Source organism: Mobula birostris, chromosome 9, assembly GCF_030028105.1.
Source record: "Mobula birostris isolate sMobBir1 chromosome 9, sMobBir1.hap1, whole genome shotgun sequence".
Taxonomy (NCBI): domain Eukaryota; kingdom Metazoa; phylum Chordata; class Chondrichthyes; order Myliobatiformes; family Myliobatidae; genus Mobula; species Mobula birostris.
Genome location: NC_092378.1, coordinates 155649911 through 155672262, shown reverse-complemented (window position 1 = coordinate 155672262; position 22352 = coordinate 155649911). Strand labels below are relative to the sequence as shown.

General features: G+C 45.7%; 1 protein-coding gene across 6 annotated transcripts in view; it reads right to left on the bottom strand.

Moving 5' to 3' along the window:
- The window catches only part of rab11fip3 (RAB11 family interacting protein 3 (class II)), a 175216-nt gene that overhangs the window by 75118 nt on the left and 77746 nt on the right, over positions 1 to 22352 (bottom strand). Inside the window, exon 1 of one of the 6 annotated variants that reach the window (XM_072269246.1) lies at positions 13308 to 13410. The exons of 4 other annotated variants lie outside the window; for them this stretch is intronic. The gene's annotated coding sequence lies outside the window, so the exon portion shown is untranslated. Of the gene's footprint in view, positions 1 to 4443; positions 4514 to 13307; positions 13411 to 22352 lie in introns of those variants that run through there. One more of the 6 variants, XM_072269245.1, reaches the window with a different exon arrangement.

Sequence of the window (22352 nt, the reverse complement as noted above, 5' to 3'; positions counted from 1 at the left end):
CCGAGAGGCAGGTCCGGATATTTGGAGGGTACGGCCCAGATCCGGGTCAGGATCCATTCAGCAATCTTATTACAGTTGGAAAGAAGCTGTTCCCAAATCTGGCCGTACGAGTCTTCAAACTCCTGAGCCTTCTCCCGGAGGGAAGAGGGATGAAAAGTGTGTTGGCTGGGTGGGTCGTGTCCTTGATTATCCCGGCAGCACTGCTCCGACAGCGTGCGGTGTAAAGTGAGTCCAAGGACGGAAGATTGGTTTGTGTGATGTGCTGCACCGTGTTCACTATCTTCTGCAGCTTCTTCCGGTCTTGGACAGGACAACTTCCATACCAGGCTGTGGTGCACCCTAGAAGAATGCTTTCTACGGTGCATCTATAAAAATTAGTGAGGGTCTTAGGGGACAGGCCAAATTTCTTTAGTTTTCTCAGGAAGTAAAGGCGCTGGTGGGCCTTCTTGGCAGTGAACTCTGCTTGGTTGGACCAAGTCAGGTCATTTGTGATATTGACCCCGAGGAACTTAAAGCTTTTGACCTGTTCCACTTGCGCACCGCCGATGTAAATTGGGTCGTGCGTCCACTACTCCTTCTGAAGTCAGCAACCAATTCCTTTGTCTTGCTGACGTTGAGGGATAAATTATTATCTTCACATCATGCCACCAGGTTCTTAATTTCCTCTCTGTATTCAAACTCATCATTACCCGAGATACGGCCTACAATTGTGGTGTCATCAGCAAACTTATATATTGAGTTTGATGGAAACTTGGCTACACAATCATGGGTGTACAGTGAGTACAGCAGGGGGCTGAGTACACAGCCTTGTGGGGCACCGGTGCTCAGAGAGATTGTAGAGGAGAGCTTGTCCCCTATTTTCACAGCCTGGGTCCTGACTGTGAGGAAGTTGACGATCCAACTGCAGATCTGAGTGCTAAGGCCCAGGTTCCGGAGCTTAGGAATCAGTTTATTTGAAACAATGGTATTAAAGGCAGAGCCGTAGAAATATCATAGAAACATCTATAATAAACATCAGGATCTCATAGAAACATTCCAAATGTTAAAAGGCCTGAACAGATTAGATATGGCAAAGTTATTTCCCATGGTAGGGGAATCTAGGACAAGAGGGCACGACTTCAGGATTGAAGGATGTCCATTTCGAACAGATATGCAGAGAAATTACTTGAGTCAGAGGGTGGTAAATCTGTGGAATTTGTTGCCACGAGTGGCTGTGGAGGCCAAGTCATTGGGCATATTTAAGGCAGAGATAGATTGGTTCTTGATAATTCTTGGGAGAAGGCAGGGGAGTGGGGATCACTGAAAGAATTGGATCAGCCCATGATTGAATGGCAGAGCAGACTCAATGGGCCGAATGGCCTACTTCTGCTCCTATATTTTATGGTCAGTACTCTGACCATTCTTTTTCTAAATGATTTAAATGAATACATAGAGCAGAAAATCCAATTTCCACAAGCTACAAAGATTGATGGCATAGAAAACTGTGAGAGTCATAGTGGAAGGGCAGAAAAATATTTAGATAGGCTGATGGAATAGATAGATTTAAATTTAAGGCTCTGAAATGTGAAATATTATATTGAGGTTTAAAGGAAAAACTTGAAAACAAAATTCTAAAAGTTGTCCAAACAGCTGTTGGGAATATACGTTACATAGTGCATTGAAAGATGGCAGGTTAGGATAACGAATAGTTTTAAAAATACTAATTGCTGGGCTTAATATTTAGGGTTGTGACCATGCCTCCACACATGGTGCTCAACCCCCATTCTCATCCAAACACTGGGCTATGGGTTATACCAGGCACAGTGTGAACTCACTGGGCTATGGGTTATACCAGGGACAGTGTGAACTCACTAGGCTACGGGTTAAAACAGGCACAGTGTGAACTCACTGGACTATGGGTTATACCAGGGACAGTAAGAACTCACCGGGCTATGGGATATTCCAGAGACAATGTGAACTCACTGGGTTATGGGTTATACCAGGGACAGTAAGAACTCACCAGGCTATGGGTTATTCCAGGGACAGTGTGAACTCACTGGGTTATGGGTTAAAACAGGCACAGTGTGAACTCACTGGGCTATGGGTTATACCAGGCACAGTGTGAACTCACTGGGCTATGGGTTATACCAGGCACAGTGTGAACTCACTGGGTTATGGGTTATACCAGGGACAGTGTGAACTCACTGGGTTATGGGTTATACCAGGGACAGTAAGAACTCACAGGGCTATGGGTTAAAACAGGCACAGTGTGAACTCACTGGGTTATGGGTTATACCAGGGACAGTAAGAACTCACTGGGCTATGGGTTATTCCAGGGACAGTGTGAACTCACTGGGTTTTGGGTTATACCAGGCACAGTGTGAACTCACTGGGTTATGGGTTATACCAGGGACAGTAAGAACTCACTGGGCTATGGGTTATTCCAGGGACAGTGTGAACTCACTGGGCTATGGGTTATACCAGGCACAGTGTGAACTCACTGGGTTTTGGGTTATACCAGGCACAGTGTGAACTCACTGGGTTATGGGTTATACCAGGGACAGTAAGAACTCACTGGGCTATGGGTTATTCCAGGGACAGTGTGAACTCACTGGGCTATGGGTTATACCAGGCACAGTGTGAACTCACTGGGTTATGGGTTATACCAGGGACAGTGTGAACTCACTGGGCTATGGGTTAAAACAGGCACAGTGTGAACTCACTGGGTTATGGGTTATACCAGGGACAGTAAGAACTCACAGGGCTATGGGTTAAAACAGGCACAGTGTGAACTCACTGGGTTATGGGTTATACCAGGGACAGTAAGAACTCACTGGGCTATGGGTTATTCCAGGGACAGTGTGAACTCACTGGGTTATGGGTTATACCAGGGACCTGTATGAACACATATGATTGAATACGTTCCTATAGTAGAGCAAGGTTTGTTTCCAATATTGGGTAACTTCCAATCAGAAAACATCTCGTCATTGTACAGATACGCAGCTACTTCAGTACATAGCTCAGAATCTGCACTGTGGAGGACAGAAAGGCTCTATGTCTGGTAGCCATAAGTACCCAATGCATAGCCAGCACCAGCCTAACCCCATCAAGGACAAATACCTATACATGTACTTACTTTAAAAATTACCTAGAGTTACCCATAGCCCTCTATTTTTCTGAGCTCCAAGTACCTATCCAGGCGTCTCTTAAAAGACCCTGTCGTATCTACCTCCACCACCGTCGCCATCAGCCCTTTCCACGCACTCACCACTCTCTGCTTAAAAAACTTACCCCTGACATCTCCTCTGCACCTACTTCCAAGCACCTTAAAACTGTGCCCTCTCGTGCCAGCCACTTCCACCCTCGGCGAAGTGTTCTCCCAATCTACGTTGGGTCTCACTGATATACAAGAGATCACACTGGGCCAGAACGAGCGGAATCTCCCAATGGCCAGCCATTTTAATTCCACTTCCCATTCTCATTCCGATATGTCCATCCATGGCCTCTTCTACTGTCAGGATAAGGCCACACTTAGGTTGGAGGAACAACACCTTATATTCCGTTTGGGTAGCCTCCAACCTGATGGCATGAACATTGTTTTCTCTAACTTCCAGTAATGCCTCTATCCCCCCCCTTCACCATTCCCATCGCTTTTCCCTCTCTCATGTTATCTCCTTGTCCACCCATCGCCTCCCTCTGCTGCTCCTCCCCCCCCTTTCTTCTTTCTTCCATGGTCTTCTGTCCCTTTCACCTTCCGAGCTCTTTGCTTCGTCACCCCCCATCCAAGTTTCACCGATCACCTGGCGTTTCTCTCTCCCCTCCCCCCACCTTTCAAATCTACTCCTCAGCCTTTTCTCCCCAGTCTTGCCAAAAGGTTTTGGCCCGAAATGTCAACTGTACTTTTTTCCCATAGATACGATCTGGCCTGCTGAGTTCCTCCAGCATTTTGTGTGTGTTGCTCAGATTTTCAGCATCTGCAGATTTTCTCTTTTTTGTGATTTGAACACTCTTGAATTTGCTTTCTGTTACAAATAGCCTTATAACCTCCCCCCCGCCCCTCCCCACCAACAGCTCCATTTTGTACGCACTAGTTAGATTGAAAAGCCAGACAAGGATCAACAAGCAATCTCAGGATTGGTCACAAGACCATTTAGGAGCCTAGCACGACAGAAACCTTCTCTCTGAGGACATCACCTTTAGTGAAGCTGGGGTGGGGGTAAGGAGGGGGTAGTGGCAGTGATCTGTGAACTAACCAAGAATGACCTACCAAAATACAGCTAGCAGGTCACAAAAGCAGAGTATAATTTGTATACAATCTCCTTCTACACACTGCGTACAGCAACCAACTCTTTTAAGAGGAGGATTTTCATTCCTTCAGAAGCACCGAAAAACAGATTAAATGAAAATCAAACATGAGAAAAAGCAGGTTCACAAGCCTTTAGAAGTGCCAGGCACTGAGGTTACCTTCTCCTGTTGTCCTCAGTTCAAACACCATTCCAAAGCTGAACCATTCCAGTGTTTATTTCGTCTTTCTGAGTCAAGTCCAAAGTTCAAGGGGAACATTATGGCTTGTGATTCCTCTGCACATCCACCAATCAGCACTGCGCTTATTAATGACATCATTAAGAACCAAGGGAGGTTCTAACCAGTCATTGGCATCTTACCAGCCTCAGCCAGACCTATGATATCTGCTTGCAGGCAGTCAAGTACATTGGTAGTAACAAGGAGGATCAAGAAAACACAGAACTCTACCAGGACACCACCAACTAAGTTCAGGTGAATGTGAGTACAGGAGCTTTATGGATATTTTAATTGTACAAAAACTAATAACTACAGGAATGATGTAATTGCATTTTTATCCAAGCAAAATGCTAAATGCTCAGTGAAATCTTGGTTAAACCAGACAACAGAAAAAAAAGTTAGGGTCAGAGTTCAAAGTCAATTGTCAGACTTGTCTCCTGTCCTCTTCCTTCCCTAAGCTGCCCCTTCGCCAACTGTTCTTCTCAGCCTCAAAGCCCACCTCTTACTGCAATAAAGAATGCAACAGGTAGAACCTTTATACTGATGATTAAGATCTAAGCCTTGTTCTTGTTCTTAAACCATACAAGTGAACTTTTCACTGTTAAGTCTTGTATTCAGTAGTACAGCCTGTCTGCCTATATGAATGCACTCCCAGGAAGTTACAATGAATTAGCACATTAGCACAAGACCAATACATAAAACCTCTTTTTTATGCAGAAGTATTCAACAGCACACTCAGTGGGCATATAGTTAAACTAAGATGATAAGTCTTCAAGACACAGCAGTAGAATTAGGCCATCCAGCCCACTGCAGGAAAGATGTGGAAACCATAGAAAGGGTGTAGAGGAGACTTACAAGGATGTTACCTGGATTGGGGAGGCATGCCTTATGAGAATAGGTTGAGTGAACTCGGCCTTTTTACCTTGGAGCGACAGAGGATGAGAGGTGACCTGATAGAGGGCACAGTTTTCAGGTGCTTGGAAGTAGGTACACTGGAAATGTCAGGGGTAAGTGTTTTTTTTTTACGCAGAGAGTGATGAGTGCGTGGAATGGGCTGCCGGCGATAGTGGTGGAGGCCAATATGATAGGATCTTTTAAGAGACTCCTGGACAGATTCATGGAGCTCAGAAAAATAGAGGGCTATGGGTAACTCTAGGTAATTTCTAAGGTAAGCACATGTTCAGCACAGTTTTGTGGACAAAGGGCCTGTATTGTGCTGTAGGTTTTCTATGTTTCTATTTCTATGTATCTGGTGTTGATGGGACAGTAGTGACCAATCTGCAATGTACAGTGCAGCTACAACCATCAACTAGCATAATCTCTCAAAGCATACCAAGCCGGGGGCTGGGTGAGGAGAATATTTTAATTCTTCTCTATTAAGGAAGTCCTTTTTCTGCCTTCTCCCCAACAAATGGTGTGAAATAGGGAACAGGAAACAAAGAGTTTTCTTCGGAGAACTACTGAAAAATACAAAAACAAAATACTTAAGCACGCCAGGGAGGGAATTATAGCAAGTAATAAATCCCACAGATAAAAGTTATCTTTCAAAGGTAAAGTGCAGAATAACCTTAAATAAAATGCACCGGATTTAGATTTGTCACTACTCACTGAAGGATTATTTGGAGGTTAAGCAGGCAAGGAAGGATTGCTCACTTCAGACCAGAGCAATATCAATCTGAAACAGATGAATGATCACTGAACACAATTATCACAAAGCATTTAAGTATTGATTTCCAGATTGTGCTCCTGGATTTACAAGTGCTCCCTTCTGCTGAGTATCGACTGAAGCTGAACAATGTATTCATGGAATATCAGAAACTTGACCACTGCCTTTTTTGAACATCATTTGCTGGCACAGCATTCCCTGGATATTTAATGTATAAACACCTTGGTATTTGAACACACACATGCCGACTTAAAATTAAATTCCTAATTGTTCAAATAGGAGCTGCAATCAGGGAGTGAGAACTGCAGACGTGTATACGGCCATCTAATAAATCCCCTGTAAATCATACACCATCCTGACTTGGAAAGAATGCATGACCATTGAACACCCGCTTTAACTGGGATATATGTATTTCCAACTAACACACACACACACACACACACACACACACAATGCTGGAGGAACTCAGCAGGTCAGACAGCATCGATGGGAGAAGAATAAGCAGTTGACGTTACGGGCCAAGATCCTTCATCAGGACTTGATCCCTTGATTGAATGAACAAAAATACAAACCTTGCTTATAGTTTATTTCTCCAAACTTGAGAAAGCCAACAATAGTTTAGGTTCTCAGCAACATCCCACTGAATGAAGCAATCCAAACTCACCAACCACCTTGCATGACTCTGCATTCTCCCTGGTGTACATGCTTAATGTCAGCATAGACGGGTCTTGTCACTTAATTTCCAAAAGTTGCTACAACTGGCCAGGTAGCACGTTAACAGAGCACCATGCCTGTCTGCAGTTTCCTTCCCTACGCTTGAATATTTAATCGAGTATCGAAAATCAAATGCGTGTTATATGACAACAAGCATTTCCTGCTTGTGTGTGCAGTCTCTCAAGCCTTACCTTGAAGTGAAACTAGTGAAAATAATGTAACCAAATTCAGCTGACAGGCAACACCCACTTTATGTAAACAGGACAACAAAGTTTGCAGCAAGCAGACTTCAAGCTGTGTCTTGTATACACAACTCATACAAATACAGTCAACTGAAATGTTATCATAGGAACATCTAGATCATCAGAGCTTAAATAAAGACCAAAAAGTCAATTCTCCATTTTTCCTCTCTCTATTTCCACTAGCCATTCTGGTTCCCCTCTCACCCCTTCTCTTCTCACCTACCCATCACCTCCTTCTGGTGCCCTTCCTCCTTCCTTTTCTTCCATGGTCCACTCTCCTCTCCTATCAGATTCCTACTTCTTCAGATCTTTACCTTTTCCACCCATCACCTGCCAGCTTCTCACTTCATCCCCCATTCCCCACCCACCCACCTTCCCCGTCACCTGCCAGCTTCTCACTTCATCCCCCATTCCTCACCCACCCACCTTCCCCCATCACCTGCCAGCTTCTCACTTCATCCCCCATTCCCCACCCACCCACCTTCCCCATCACCTGCCAGCTTCTCACTTCATCCCCCATTCCCCACCCACCCACCTTCCCCCGTCACCTGCCAGCTTCTCACTTCATCCCCCATTCCCCACCCACCCACCTTCCCCCGTCACCTGCCAGCTTCTCACTTCATCCCCCATTCCCCACCCACCCACCTTCCCCCATCACCTGCCAGCTTCTCACTTCATCCCCCATTCCCCACCCACCCACCTTCCCCATCACCTGCCAGCTTCTCACTTCATCCCCCATTCCCCACTCACCCACCTTCCCCATCACCTGCCAGCTTCTCAGTTCATCCCCCATTCCCCACCCACCCACCTTCCCCCATCACCTGCCAGCTTCTCACTTCATCCCCCATTCCCCACCCACCCATCTTTCCCCATCACCTGCCAGCTTCTTTCATCCCCCATTCCCCACCCACCCACCTTCCCCATCACCTGCCAGCTTCTCACTTCATCCCCCATTCACCACCCACCCACCTTCCCCCATCACCTGCCAGCTTCTCACTTCATCCCCCATTCCTCACCCACCCACCTTCCCCCATCACCTGCCAGCTTCTCACTTCATCCCCCATTCCCCACCCACCCACCTTCCCCGTCACCTGCCAGCTTCTCAGTTCATCCCCCATTCCCCACCCACCCACCTTCCCCCGTCACCTGCCAGCTTCTCACTTCATCCCCCATTCCCCACCCACCCACCTTCCCCCATCACCTGCCAGCTTCTCACTTCATCCCCCATTCCCCACTCACCCACCTTCCCCATCACCTGCCAGCTTCTCAGTTCATCCCCCATTCCCCACCCACCCACCTTCCCCCGTCACCTGCCAGCTTCTCACTTCATCCCCCATTCCCCACCCACCCACCTTCCCCCATCACCTGCCAGCTTCTCACTTCATCCCCCATTCCCCACCCACCCATCTTTCCCCATCACCTGCCAGCTTCTTTCATCCCCCATTCCCCACCCACCCACCCCATCACCTGCCAGCTTCTCACTTCATCCCCCATTCACCACCCACCCACCTTCCCCCATCACCTGCCAGCTTCTCACTTCATCCCCCATTCCCCACCCACCCACCTTCCCCCATCACCTGCCAGCTTCTCACTTCATCCCCCATTCCCCACCCACCCACCTTCCCCGTCACCTGCCAGCTTCTCAGTTCATCCCCCATTCCCCACCCACCCACCTTCCCCCGTCACCTGCCAGCTTCTCACTTCATCCCCCATTCCCCACCCACCCACCTTCCCCCATCACCTGCCAGCTTCTCACTTCATCCCCCATTCCCCACTCACCCACCTTCCCCATCACCTGCCAGCTTCTCACTTCATCCCCCATTCACCACCCACCCACCTTCCCCCATCACCTGCCAGCTTCTCACTTCATTCCCCATTCCCCACCCACCCACCTTCCCCCATCACCTGCCAGCTTCTCACTTCATCCCCCATTCCCCACCCACCCACCTTCCCCGTCACCTGCCAGCTTCTCAGTTCATCCCCCATTCCCCACCCACCCACCTTCCCCCATCACCTGCCAGCTTCTCACTTCATCCCCCATTCCCCACTCACCCACCTTCCCCATCACCTGCCAGCTTCTCACTTCATCCCCCATTCACCACCCACCCACCTTCCCCCATCACCTGCCAGCTTCTCACTTCATCCCCCATTCACCACCCACCCACCTTCCCCCATCACCTGCCAGCTTCTCACTTCATTCCCCATTCCCCACCCACCCACCTTCCCCCATCACCTGCCAGCTTCTCACTTCATCCCCCATTCCCCACCCACCCACCTTCCCCCATCACCTGCCAGCTTCTCACTTCATCCCCCATTCCCCACCCACCCACCTTCCCCCATCACCTGCCAGCTTCTCACTTCATCCCCCATTCCCCACCCACCTTCCCCCATCACCTGCCAGCTTGTATTCCTCCCCTTCCCCTACCTTCTTATTCTGGCTTCTTCCCCTTTCCTTTCCAGTCCCAATGAAGGGTCATGGCCCAAAATGGCGAATGTTTATTCTCTTCCCCCCCACCCCACCCCACAGCAGCTGCCTGACCTGCTGAGTTCCTCCAGCATTTTGTGTGTAATTTTCCATATGGTTCTTAAGTTTGACTTTATGGAATTGTTCCCAAGGTGCCTGTAAGATCACACACAAGCATGCCAACAAGTGGAGACAACAGCAATGTGATTAAGCACAAATTTCGTCCCTGTTGTGACAAGGTCTCTATCCAGTTATCTATTTGTAGTTAACTTTATACCCCTGGCATCTCTTTTCTGTTCCACATTTGCCTTGTCAGTAACCAATTTCCACACAACCGCAGTTGATTTGTTACTATAAACTGGATTGAAACGCAGCATAGCTTTGCTCTAGGCTGGATACCACTTGGGATTTGTGGCTCTCCAGAGGCTCACTAATAAATTTTCCATGCCACCAATGCCCTTCAGCACACCCCATTTTGAATAGAGAGAAACACCAACAGTAACAACGATAAGAGAGATGGATATCTACAGAAATGTAGACAGTGTAAACAGGATTTCATCACCTGCATCAGAAACATATAGGCTTAGGTATTTAAAATTTGACACTAGTTGCCCAGGCAGATCTTGGATCACTCCAAGAGTCATTACAATATGTTGTACCGTATGACACTGGCAAAATAACTACATCCTAAGGAACAGAAACAACAGGAATTCTGCAGATGCTGGAAATTCAAGCAACACACATCAAAGTTGCTGGTGAACGCAGCAGGCCAGGCAGCATCTCTAGGAAGAGGTACAGTCGATGTTTCAGGCCGAGATCCTTCGTCAGGACTAACTGAAGGAAGAGTTAGTAAGAGATTTGAAAGTGAGAGGGGGAGCGGGAGATCCAAAATGATAGGAGAAGACAGGAGGGGGAGGGATGGAGCCAAGAGCTGGACAGGTGATTGGCAAAAGGGATATGAGAGGATCATGGGACAGGAGGTCCGGGGAGAAAGACAAGGTGGAGGGGGGTAACCCAGAGGATGGGCAAGGGGTATAGTCAGAGGGACAGAGGGAGAAAAAGGAGAGTGAGAGAAAGAATGTGTGTATAAAAATAAATAACAGATGGGGTACGAGGGAGAGGTGGGGCATTAGCGGAAGTTAGAGAAGTCGATGTCCATGCCATCAGGTTGGAGGCTACCCAGATGGAATATAAGGTGTTGTTTCTCCAACCTGAGTGTGGCTTCATCTTTACAGTAGAGGAGGCCGTGGATAGACATGTCAGAATAGGAATGGGATGTGGAATTAAAATGTGTGGCCACTGGGAGATCCTGCTTTCTCTGGCGGACAGAGCATAGGTGTTCAGCAAAGTGGTCTCCCAGTCTGCGTCGGGTCTCGCCAATATATAGAAGGCCACATCGGGAGCACGGCCGACTGTACCTCTTCCTAGAGACGCTGCCTGGCCTGCTGCGTTCACCAGCAACTTTTATGTGTGTTACGTCCTAAGGAGGCCACTTTGGCCCGACAGTATTTTTCCATCCACAATGACCCCAGACAGCATTCAGGTGCTGGTTAAATGATTCCAAACGTCTATACCAGCATCCTGCGCAGGTGGTCATTTTATTTTGAAGAAAAGTTATTCACCAACAACACTGGTCTGTTTTTACTTGGCCCTAGTGTCACTGTTCGATTGTCTTCACTAGATCCACTTACCCACTCACTACCCCATCACCTCCAGAGCTTCAAAACTGGAAGTATTAATACCATAAGACATAGGAGCAGAATCAAGCCATTCAGCCTATCGAGTCTGCTCTGCCATTCCATCATGGCTGATGTATTATCCCTCTCAACACCATTCTTCTGCCTTCTCCCTGTAACCTTTGCCACCCTGACTAATCAAGAACCTATCAACCTCTGTTTTAAATATACTCAAAGACTTGGCCTCCACAGCCACCTATGGCAATGATTCCAGATTCACCATCCTCTGGCTAAAGAAATTTCTCTTTACCGCTGTTCCAAAGGGATGTCCCTACATTCGGAGGTTGTGCCCGCTAGTCCTAGACTCCCCCACTATAGGAAACATACTCTCCACATCCACTCTATCCAGGGCTTTTAATACTCAATGGGTTTCACACGATCCCCCCTTATTCTTCTAAACTCTAGTGAGTACAAGCCCAGAGCTAAACGCGCCTCATACTTTAGTTAACCCTTTCATTCCCAGAATATCTTTCGTGAACCATCTCTAGACCCTCTGCAAATACGGTTTATCCTAGGTTTCCCCATCAAAAGTACCAATTGAGACACAAGACAACATCTGAAAACCCACCCAGAACTGATCTGCACCACTCTAATCCCTTTGCATACCTCACCCAGCAACACTTTATACACAGAGCAGGGTATTAGGTATTTTAAATCAGACTAACAACCCAAATTAGACTAATACATTTAAGTCTCACCTCAGAAATCTGGGGATGCAAATTCAGTTTATGTTTCAAAATCAGAGAATACTTTTTGATAAAAGTAGCCCAGGAAGGGTTCAGTAACAGTATCTGGGAATGAAACTGCTTGTTATTCCCAGGCCAAGGGTCTACATGGTCAATGTCCAGTACTAATATGATGACCTTCAGCTGCCCGCTGATGTGCCGGACAGTTGAATTGATTGTATTAGAGACACTAGGATGAAAAATCAATGTTGGGCCTTGCCACCTGAACCCACACCCCGAAAAGAGCCCTGCAGCAAAGAAATAGCCCATTTGGCTCATATAGTCTATGCTAGATGTTTTGTTCGAATATTGATCATCTACAATGCAAAACTCATAGGCAGGCTAGTCTGCCACTGATGCCAAACAGAGTTCAGATCCAAATTTATTTATCACACATACATCAAAACATACAGCGAAAGGCACTGTTTGGTTCAACAACCAACACACCGAAGGACGTGCTAGGTGCTGGGGCTGCCTGCAAGTGCTGGCACACATTCTGGCGTCAATGTGGTGTGCCCACAATGCTCGTCAGAGCAACACAGCACACAACAAAGCAGCACATACTCCGTGACGAAGCAACCACAGCAAAACAGTTCATCCCTCCCACCCACACTCTAACCCCAGGAAAGGCCATCTTGTGAATTCATAGACACTGGGCGTTCAACTTCCCCAGAGATTAGAGGTGCAGCCCTAAAGATTTACAATTGAAATGAACAAACTATTTGATATGAACATACTATTTCCCTACAGGCAAAATTCGAGAACTATAAAACATTCTCTATCATTTAATAATCTCAGTAGGACAATGCTATGTAGATATGGGGAAATCTTCTCATGTTTCCTGCTTTTAAACTTGAACTTCTTATTGGGCAATTAATATTCGACACATGAAATTTTGGTTACTTGACCAAGATACACTATCCATTCCTAAATGGGTAGTATTGAATTACAATCTGCTCAAGGTTATGCACTTGGCTCCATTTTAGGTTCTTCTCTTCCTTTCGATTTGAAACGCCACAAACAGGTTTGTGACCCAATAGTTAAATATACCTTACATATTTGGTATTTAATTCCGAAAATTTTTCGATCTTAATCAATTTGGGCTTGCGATTCCTATTTTAGGCAACATATTCTTTCCCCCCTCTTCCACAGACCATGCCTTTCAAATTTGGAAGACTAATGGTATATCACGGTTTTTGGATTTATTTTTAGATGGCTCCCTTATGTCTTTTGAACAATTATCTAACAAATATAACTTACCAATGTTACGTACCCCGTAACTGGGTTGCCAAACCAGCAGAAATGGATCACTCAGTTGGAGTCTGGATTACTAGAACTAAGAAAGTTTTATTAAAGAAACAAGCAACACAGTACTCTAATCAAAAGGATAATAAATGCAACAGTTCAGCAATGATAAACACACATGTACACAGAATTAAGATAACAGGATTAATCAAGCTCTATCGTTGTCTAGGGGTAAATGACCAGTTTCAAAGTGACGCAAAGTTCAGTTCAATTTAGTTCAGTTCAGTTCGCAGTAATCGCTGCCGTGGCGATGGACAGTGGGGGGAAGGAGAGAGAGAGCAAAACGAATTAATATTCAAGGCTTCCAGACAGACCTTCACAGTCAGCTTTCGGGCGAGTCCTTTGTGATGTCCTCTGAGGTCACCGACCGTGACCTCTCCGTTTCCAGATATGAATCGTTTCCCTGCGGTGAACCTGGCACCCAGGCAAGGGTGGACACACACCAGGTCCCCGCCGATCGTGCCTTTCCACCCTGTGCGTCTATGGCCCGGTACTTCCCACCGACTTGTGAGAGACACACTGCTTCCAGGGTCTTGTTACCTTGGGTGTCGTGTGTGTCGCCTTAGCGAACCTGTCCCTTTTTATCCCCCTGCTGGGGTATCGCCTGTCCATCACTTCAAACAGTTCAGGGTTCAAAGGGTGAGCCGCTCTTGACAACTCTCCTTCCTTCATTAACATCTCCAAATGCTGCTCCATTGTTTTCCTTATCTCTCTCTCTCCTGAAGACAGGTGGCAGACCAACTGCTGATTCCACTGGTGCCAGCACAGGACAGCTACATCGTAACCTATGTGTATTCTTGTCACACCAAGAATACATTTTTTTTAGATATCTCCAAGTTAGAAATTTCCTAAGTACTATACTCTCTTCCTTTCCGACGCTACTTCCTACATATATTTTAGATACTATAATTAACCTTAACCCACGTCAGAAAGGTGTAACGTCTATTATTTATAATACTATCATGAAACTTAGGAAAGCTCCATTCGATAAGATTAGGTCAGATTGGGAAAAGGAATTGGGCTTTATTATCTCGGCGGATGACTGGGTGCATATTATTTCGGCGGATGACTGGGCGCATATTTTACAACTAATCAATACTTCCTCTATCTGTTCCAAACATTCCCTAATTCAATTTAAAGTTGTTCATAGAGCACATATGTCTAAAGATAAATTAGCTCGTTTTTATTCTCATATTAACCCTCTTTGTGACAGATGTCATGGGGGGATAGCCTCCTTAACTCATATGTTTTGGTCCTGTGCTACTTTGGAAACTTTTTGGAAAGACATTTTTAATATTATTTCAAAGGTATTGAATATTGATATTTCTCCCCATCCTATTACTGCTATCTTTGGATTACCTAAAATTTCCAGTAATCTTTCCCCTTCAGCCTGTAGAATGATTGCATTTCTTACTTTAATGGTGAAAAGATGTATTTTACAACATTGGAAGGAGATTAATGCCCCAAGTACGTTCTTTTGGTTTTCTCAGACGATACTATGTTTAAATTTGGAGAAAATCAGAAGTAATCTTCAAGATACTTCAGTTAAATTTGAACAGACCTGGAGATCTTTTATTCAACATTTTCATTTAATGTAATTTTTTTTTTCTCTTTGCCCATATTTACATTCCCTTCTTGCTTTTTTTTAACTATTTTTAATGGAGGTCGGGTTTGAGGATGTGATTGTTTTAAGTTGTTTAACTCTACTTGATACCTAGTTAGCCCAGTTTGCTTTGCTTTTTAGATTAGTTGCACGGTGGGTTTTTTTGGGGGGGGGGGTTCTTCTCTTTATCGATATGTATGGAAAATTAGTATACTATTATATTACCTTGTTATTTTATATCAAAACTGCACTGTTTGTACTAACTTTTTTTGTGTATTAATATCTCTTGCAAATTTATATTGCAACAGTGTATTAGTGTCTACATGGTTTACTTTTTGTGTACTAATTTAATAAAAAGATTTAAAAAGAAAGAACCTCTTTATTGGAATAAATTATTTGCGCTTCTAATAAAAGGATTTAGTATGTGCGATTGTGGTAATAGAACAGAGGGCCATTCAGCCAGTAAGGAAACAATACTATGTACAAACATCTATTGATGCTTCTGGACACATCTTCAGTGATGTTCCTGGAATCATCGGGTGTTTCGGGTCTTTCAACATCATACACCCTCCTCCAGGTCACTCAGCCAGGGCTGATCAGACCCCAGCTTGTGTCCAGATGGCTAGCTACTTATGACTCCATGGCTCCCCTCTTTTGAGCCACAGCCATCTTGAGGCCCTCTCTGCCGCATCGGTGGTACTGCGGATGGCTCTCCTCTTCCTCTCTCCCTCGATGCCCAAAATGCTGAAGGCTCTAACTAAAGAACGGGCTACGAATCCCCTACCACCAGCTTCCACTGGGAGACACCTCGCTCTCCATCCAGCCTGCTGACAGTTGCTGAAAATAATTGTTGTCATGGCTTGCAGCTTCCTATCAACCCCTCCTTTCGCCGTTGCCTCCAGAATTTGGTTAACATCTTCATCAAACTGCTTCCACAGTGAAGTCATGTTAGCTGCAGGCCATTTGATCTGCCTCCTGTTAGACTTCATGTTAGAGGGATTAGTTTGCAACACTTGGAGGTTCCGGGCACTATGGGGTGACTCCGGGCCTGGCCCCCCCTTCGTCTCACCAGGTTGGACACCTGCGCGTTGTGCTGCTCCTGCTCCGGCCAAAAACTTCATCCTCGCCTGGTGGATCTTCAAGCTACAATCGTTCTTGCAGATTTTGCCACATGCACACTGCTTCCTCATCGTCGTTTGTTCATTGCCTGGGTCTGATGTCATTGTGTCTGTCCGACTGGGGTGCTCATCCTCCCCCTGCTTGGGCACCCCTGGGGGTATCTTTTCCTTAGATTCTTTGTAGCTTTTGTGGGGGCAATCTATTCACTCACAAAGAATTGTAAGCAGAAAGCCACCAGACCCCTCAAGTCTGTCCCACCTCAATAACACGGCTGATCTACAATGGCTTCAACTCTCCTTTAGAACACCATAATCTTCAACTCTCTGATAGTTCAAACATTTATCAAGCATCACCTTAAAGACTTCTGTTGATCTGGCCTCCACAGTCCTCGGGAGATTTGTCATCCTCTTTGAAAAGTGAATTCTATGCGCCTCCATTTTAAAGGCCCAGTCTTATCTTGCAACTCGTTCATTCGTATGTGTCGTGTCATATGATGTGGGCGATCATGGTCTTTCCATGACCCATGATTGTTCTTGGCAAATTTTTCTACAGAGTGGTTTGCATTGCCTTCTTCTGGGCAACGTCTTTACAAGACGGGTGACCCCAGCCATTATCAATACCCTTCAGAGGTCATCTGCCTGGCATCTGTGATGACATAACCACGACTTGTGATCTGCACCAGTTGCTCACACAACCATCCACCACCTGCTCCCATGGCTTCACGTGACCCTGATCAGGGGAGTTAAAGCAGGTGCTACACTTTGCCCAAAGGGTTACCTGCTGGCTAGTGGAGGGAAGGGGCGTCTTACACCTCCTTCAGTAGAAATGTATCACCATCCCAGCACCTATTACTTTGTAACTACATCTCCTAAATCAAGACTTCACTACTGAAAAGATTCTGGCACCTCCCCTGTCAAGCTCCGTTAGGATGTTAAGACGAACAAAGGTCACTCTTTGTTCTTCCAAATGACAAAGAATACAGACCCAATCTCTTTGGCCTCTCTTGACATTCTGAATTGCTTACAATTCTTATTATGGTCTTAGGAGCAGAATTAGGCCTTTCGGCTCATTGAGTCTACTCCACCATTCCATCATGGCTGATTTATTATCCCTCTCAACCCCATTCTCCTGCCTTCTTCATGTAACTTTCGACACACTGACTAATCAAAAACCTCCATCAACCTCCACTTTAAAGATACTCAGTGACTTGACCTCCACAGCTGTCAGTGGCAATGAATTCCACAGATTCACCGCACTCCAGCTAAAGAAATTCCTTCTCATGTAATTGGGCACCTCTCTATTCTAGGGCTGTGCCTTCTGGTCTAACCTCATCCACTCTATCTGGAGCTTTCCAATATTCAATAGGTTTCAATGAGATCTCCGCCCATTCTTCTAAACTCACATTTACATCAAAACATACAGTGCAATGTGCCTTGATAGAATAATTAAGATTCAGGATTTTTAAAATCTCTTTTTCAGAACGCAAGTGTAACAAATGTACGGGGTCTTTCTTTTTGTTAGAGTTAAAATGGCGACTTTGTTATGTTAATCTGGGGAATGCGGCTTGGTGTGCTAAACGCTGAAGAGAGTTTGCGCTAGCAGTTTGTTTTACTTTAAAGTGAGATAGCAGCATTCTATTAGCCAATGGGTGGTTATGTATCGTTTTGTTTTCGAATACCATGCTGTATGATATGACTGTAGCCTGAGTTTTGGCGGGGAGTCGGAGGAGGACGGTGGAGAGACGGGGAGTTGGAGGAGAGACGGGGAGCCGGAGGAGAGACGGGGAGTCGGAGGAGAGCCGGGGAGCCGGAGGAGAGACGGGGAGCCGGAGGAGAGACGGGGATTCGGGGGAGAGACGGGGAGGACGGGGGAGAGACGGGGAGTCAGGGAGCCGGAGGAGAGACGGGGAGTCGGAGGAGAGACGGGGAGGACGGTGGAGAGACGGGGAGTCGGAGGAGAGACGGGGAGTCGGAGGAGAGACGGGGAGGACGGGGAGAGACGGGGAGTCGGAGGAGAGATGGGGAGGATGGTGGAGAGACGGGGTTTTTGGCGGGGAGTCGGAGGAGAGACGGGGTTTTTGGCGGGGAGTCGGAGGAGAGACGGGGAGGACGGTGGAGAGACGGGGAGTCGGAGGAGAGACGGGGAGTCGGAGGAGAGACGGGGAGTCGGAGGAGAGACGGGGAGTCGGAGGAGAGACGGGGAGGACGGTGGAGAGACGGGGAGTGGGAGGAGAGACGGGGAGTCGGAGGAGAGACGGGGAGTCGGAGGAGAGACGGGGAGGACGGTGGACGGGGTTTTTGACGGGGAGTCGGAGGAGAGACGGGGAGGACGGTGGACGTGCAGAGAGGCTCCAGTCGATCACTCCGGGTGCTCCCGAGCTGTGAGTTGACAGGATCCGGGTGGTTGTCGGGAATCGATTGAGCTCCAACGGTAGCACACGAAGAACTTGGACTTTGATAAGTCTTGGCGCCTTTTTTTGTCATTACTTTCCTCTCTGTATCAAATTCATATTAATGTCATAGAATTAGTAATATCTATAAAGTGTACTTGTTAAAATTTACTGGGTGTGCTGGCTGATGATTGATGTTTGGGATTGATTCGGGCAGCAACTGACCGAGGGGAGTGTTGAAGCAGGTGCTGGGCGGGATTTCCCCTGGACATACACGAGTCAATATAATGGAATGTTACACAAAGAACAAATGAATTGCTACTCCAGATCTGATGCAGCATGAAAAAACACAATAAGATAAAGAACACAAATAATTAAAAAACACAATAAATATAAATACATAAGACATATAAATACAGTGTCTGTACCTACGGTGACTCTGAAAGGAAATGATACTTAGTGGTGGTTGGGGGGTGTAGAGGGACGGGTTAGTGGATGATCCTCTCGATTATGGGAATACACCTGATAAATCTCTATTGGACTGCCTCCAAAGTTACAATATCAAATGCAGACTAGGAGGTACCTATTGCTGCACAGTCACAGTTACATTGTTGGGAGTGGGAATGCTAATTTGTACACAGCTAGCTCCCACAAACCAGTAATAATTTGCTAACCTGCTGAATGATGTTGATTGCATGATAACATTTGGCCACAGTATTTTTAATTGCATCCCAGGTTAATATAATTTCTGAAAGATAACATCTCTGCCTGATTTTTATGCTCAGCTCACTGGAAAGGCATCTGAACTCAATGCAATTCAGGCAAACATAAGGCCCTCCGGCAAAGTTTTTAATGACAGCGGTTTGTGATGGGAAGGACAAAGAAATAACACAACTTAATCTTATGAACAAGCTGTGAAGGGGCAACAACAAGAGATGTAGAACATAGCACAGTCCAGGCCTTTCAGCCACAATGTTGTGCTGCCATTTTAACCTACTCTAAGATCAATCTAACCCTTCCCTCCCACAAAGCCTTTCATTTTTCTATCATCCATGTGCCTATCTAAGAGCCTCTTAAATTTCCTTAATGTATCTGCCTCTACCACCACCCCTGATGTATGCATTCCACAAACCTACCACTCCCTGTGTTAAGAAAAACTTACCTCTGACATTCACCCCATACTTCCCTCCAATCACCTGAAAGTTATGCTTCTCATCAACTATTACTGCCCTGGGAATAGACAACTTCTTCAGTGTGGCAAATGGAGAGTTTTAAGGTAAAGCAACTTGGCTTCACAATGTAACTATATTTGTCTTGTGTAATTACAAAGTTTGAGATCTATTAGGAAGTATTACCAAGGGAGCCTCACACCGCATCAGTGGAGTTTTCATCATCAGAGAAGCCAACAGCATTTCACCAGAACCACCACAAAAATTCATGGTGGCAGCTCATCACTTTCTCAACTGCATTTTGGGGAAGATCAATAAACACTGAACATAATGACGCACAAATCTGGAAATTAATTAAAAGAAAAGGCTCTTCTCTGAGCTACTTCTTTAAAAGCTCAGTTTATTAACATTTCATTTAATTTAGCGGTACAGCACTTCTGGCCCAAGGAGTCTGCACCACCCAATTCCAATGTGACCATGTAACCTAATTCGTACGTCTTTGGAACGTGGAAGGAAACCGGAGCACCTGAAGGAACTTCACGCAGTTATGGGGAGAACTTACAACTCCTTCAAGGTAACAGTGGAACTAAACCCAGGTCCCTGGCTCTATGATAGTGTTACGCTAACTGTATGCTATCGTGGAGCAAGGCTATCTGTTACTCTCTGTAATCCAGAAATTGCAGGCACAAATATCTAAATGTCAGGCTAAAGGACAACTGTCATCATCTCATGGGGTCCAAATGGGACTACATTTGGGAGTATCCATCTTAATTATTTGTTTAAGACGTTTCCTGGAACAACAACACTATCAGTTTCATAGTAATTTCAGAAATGTAATGCACCTCTGAACAATAACAGCAATTATTAAAAGCAATCCAAGTTCAGACGTGCAAAACAGCTTTGTCTGTATGGTAACCCTACCAACAAACCCACTCTGCACCTCACATGAGCCCAGCACAGACATGCAATCACAATGAAAGTGCAACCGCATCTTTACTTTCGTAGGACATTAAAGAGGCTCAGCTTAGACCATAAGGCATAGGAGCAGAATTAGGCCATTCAGCCCATCAAGTTTGCTCCGCCATACCATCATGGCTGATCCTGGATCCTACTCAACCCCATCCATCTGCCTTCTCGCCATATCCTTTGATGCCCTGACTGATTAAGAAACTATCAACTGCCACCTTAAATATACCCACAGACTTGGCCTCCACCGCAGTCTGTAGCAGAGCATTCCACAGATTCACTACTTTCTGGCTAAAACAATTCCTCCTTACCTCTCTTCTAAAAGGTCGCCTCTTAATTTTAAGGCTGTGCCCTCTAGTTCTGGATAACCCCATCATAGGAAACATCCTCTCCGCATCCATCCTATTTAGTCCTATCAATATTCGGTAGGTTTCAATGAGATCCCCTTCACATTCTTCTAAATTCCAGTGAGTACAGGCTCAAAGCTGCAAAAACGCTCATGTGTTAACCCCTTCATTCCTGGAATCATCCTCGTGAACCTCGTTGGGACTCTCTCCAATTTCAACACATCCTTTCTGAAATATGGGGCCCAAAACTATTCACAATACTCCAAGTGCAGCCTGACTAGTGTCTTCTAAAGACTCAGCATTATCTTCTTGCTTTTATATTCTATTCCCCTTGAAATAAATGCAAACATTGCATTTGCTGCCTTTACCACAAACTCAACCTGTGAATTTACCTTTTGGGAGTCTTGTACAAGGACTCCCAAGTCCCTCTGCAACTCTGATGTTTGAACTTTCTCCCCATATAGATAATAGTCTGCATTATTGTTCCTTTTACCAAAATTCATTATCAAACATTTCCCAACACTGTATTCCATCTGGCAGTATCTACAGAAGGCACTGCCTGGCTCAAGATGGCAATTTCCATGAACTATCCCCACCATGCAAGCCATGCCATCTTTTCACATTTAACATTGGGCAAGAGGCCTGAAGTCCCACACCACAAACTTCATAAACAGTTATCATTTGAATTTTAAACCAACTAAATCCCTCATCATTTCAGCTTAGCAACACTTTGTACTAAAATAAATTGTTCTTTTTGTTCTAATTATGTTCTTTCTGATAAAAATTGTGTCTAATTTATGTTTTTCTTCTGAATGCTGCTTATATGTTGCTATTTGCCTGTAATACTGCTGCTAGTAAACTTTTCCATTGCTCCCATGCATCCAATCACTTGTGCATGCGATAATTAACTGGACAATCGAATGGCCCCACAGTGTACCCTCAAGGCCAGGACAGCAGCAATCTACCCTCCACATCACCAGTACATTTTAGCGGTGTAGATTGGTGGCTTTTCCCTCAGGCTAGCCATATACGTCTTGTACCTCTGCAAACCACATGCTTAAACCTTCATTCACTTCTTTAGGAATGAACATGATTATAAAAGCTGTTTTTGTGCTGCTGAGCCTCAATTGCCTTTATTGTTATTGTTCAGAGGTGCACTGCTACCACCAGGGAGGAGGTACCAGAGCCTGAAGACACACACTCAGTGGTTTGGGAAAAGTTTCTCCCCCTCTGCCATCAGATTTCGGAAAGTTTATCTAGTTATGGTGTTGGCGCGTGGCCAAGTGGTTAAGGCATTGGTCTAGTGATCTGAAGGTCGCAGTTCGAGCCTCAGCTGAGGCAGTATGTTGTGTCCTTAACCACACATTGCTCTGCAATGACACTGGTGCCAAGCTGTATGGGCCCTAA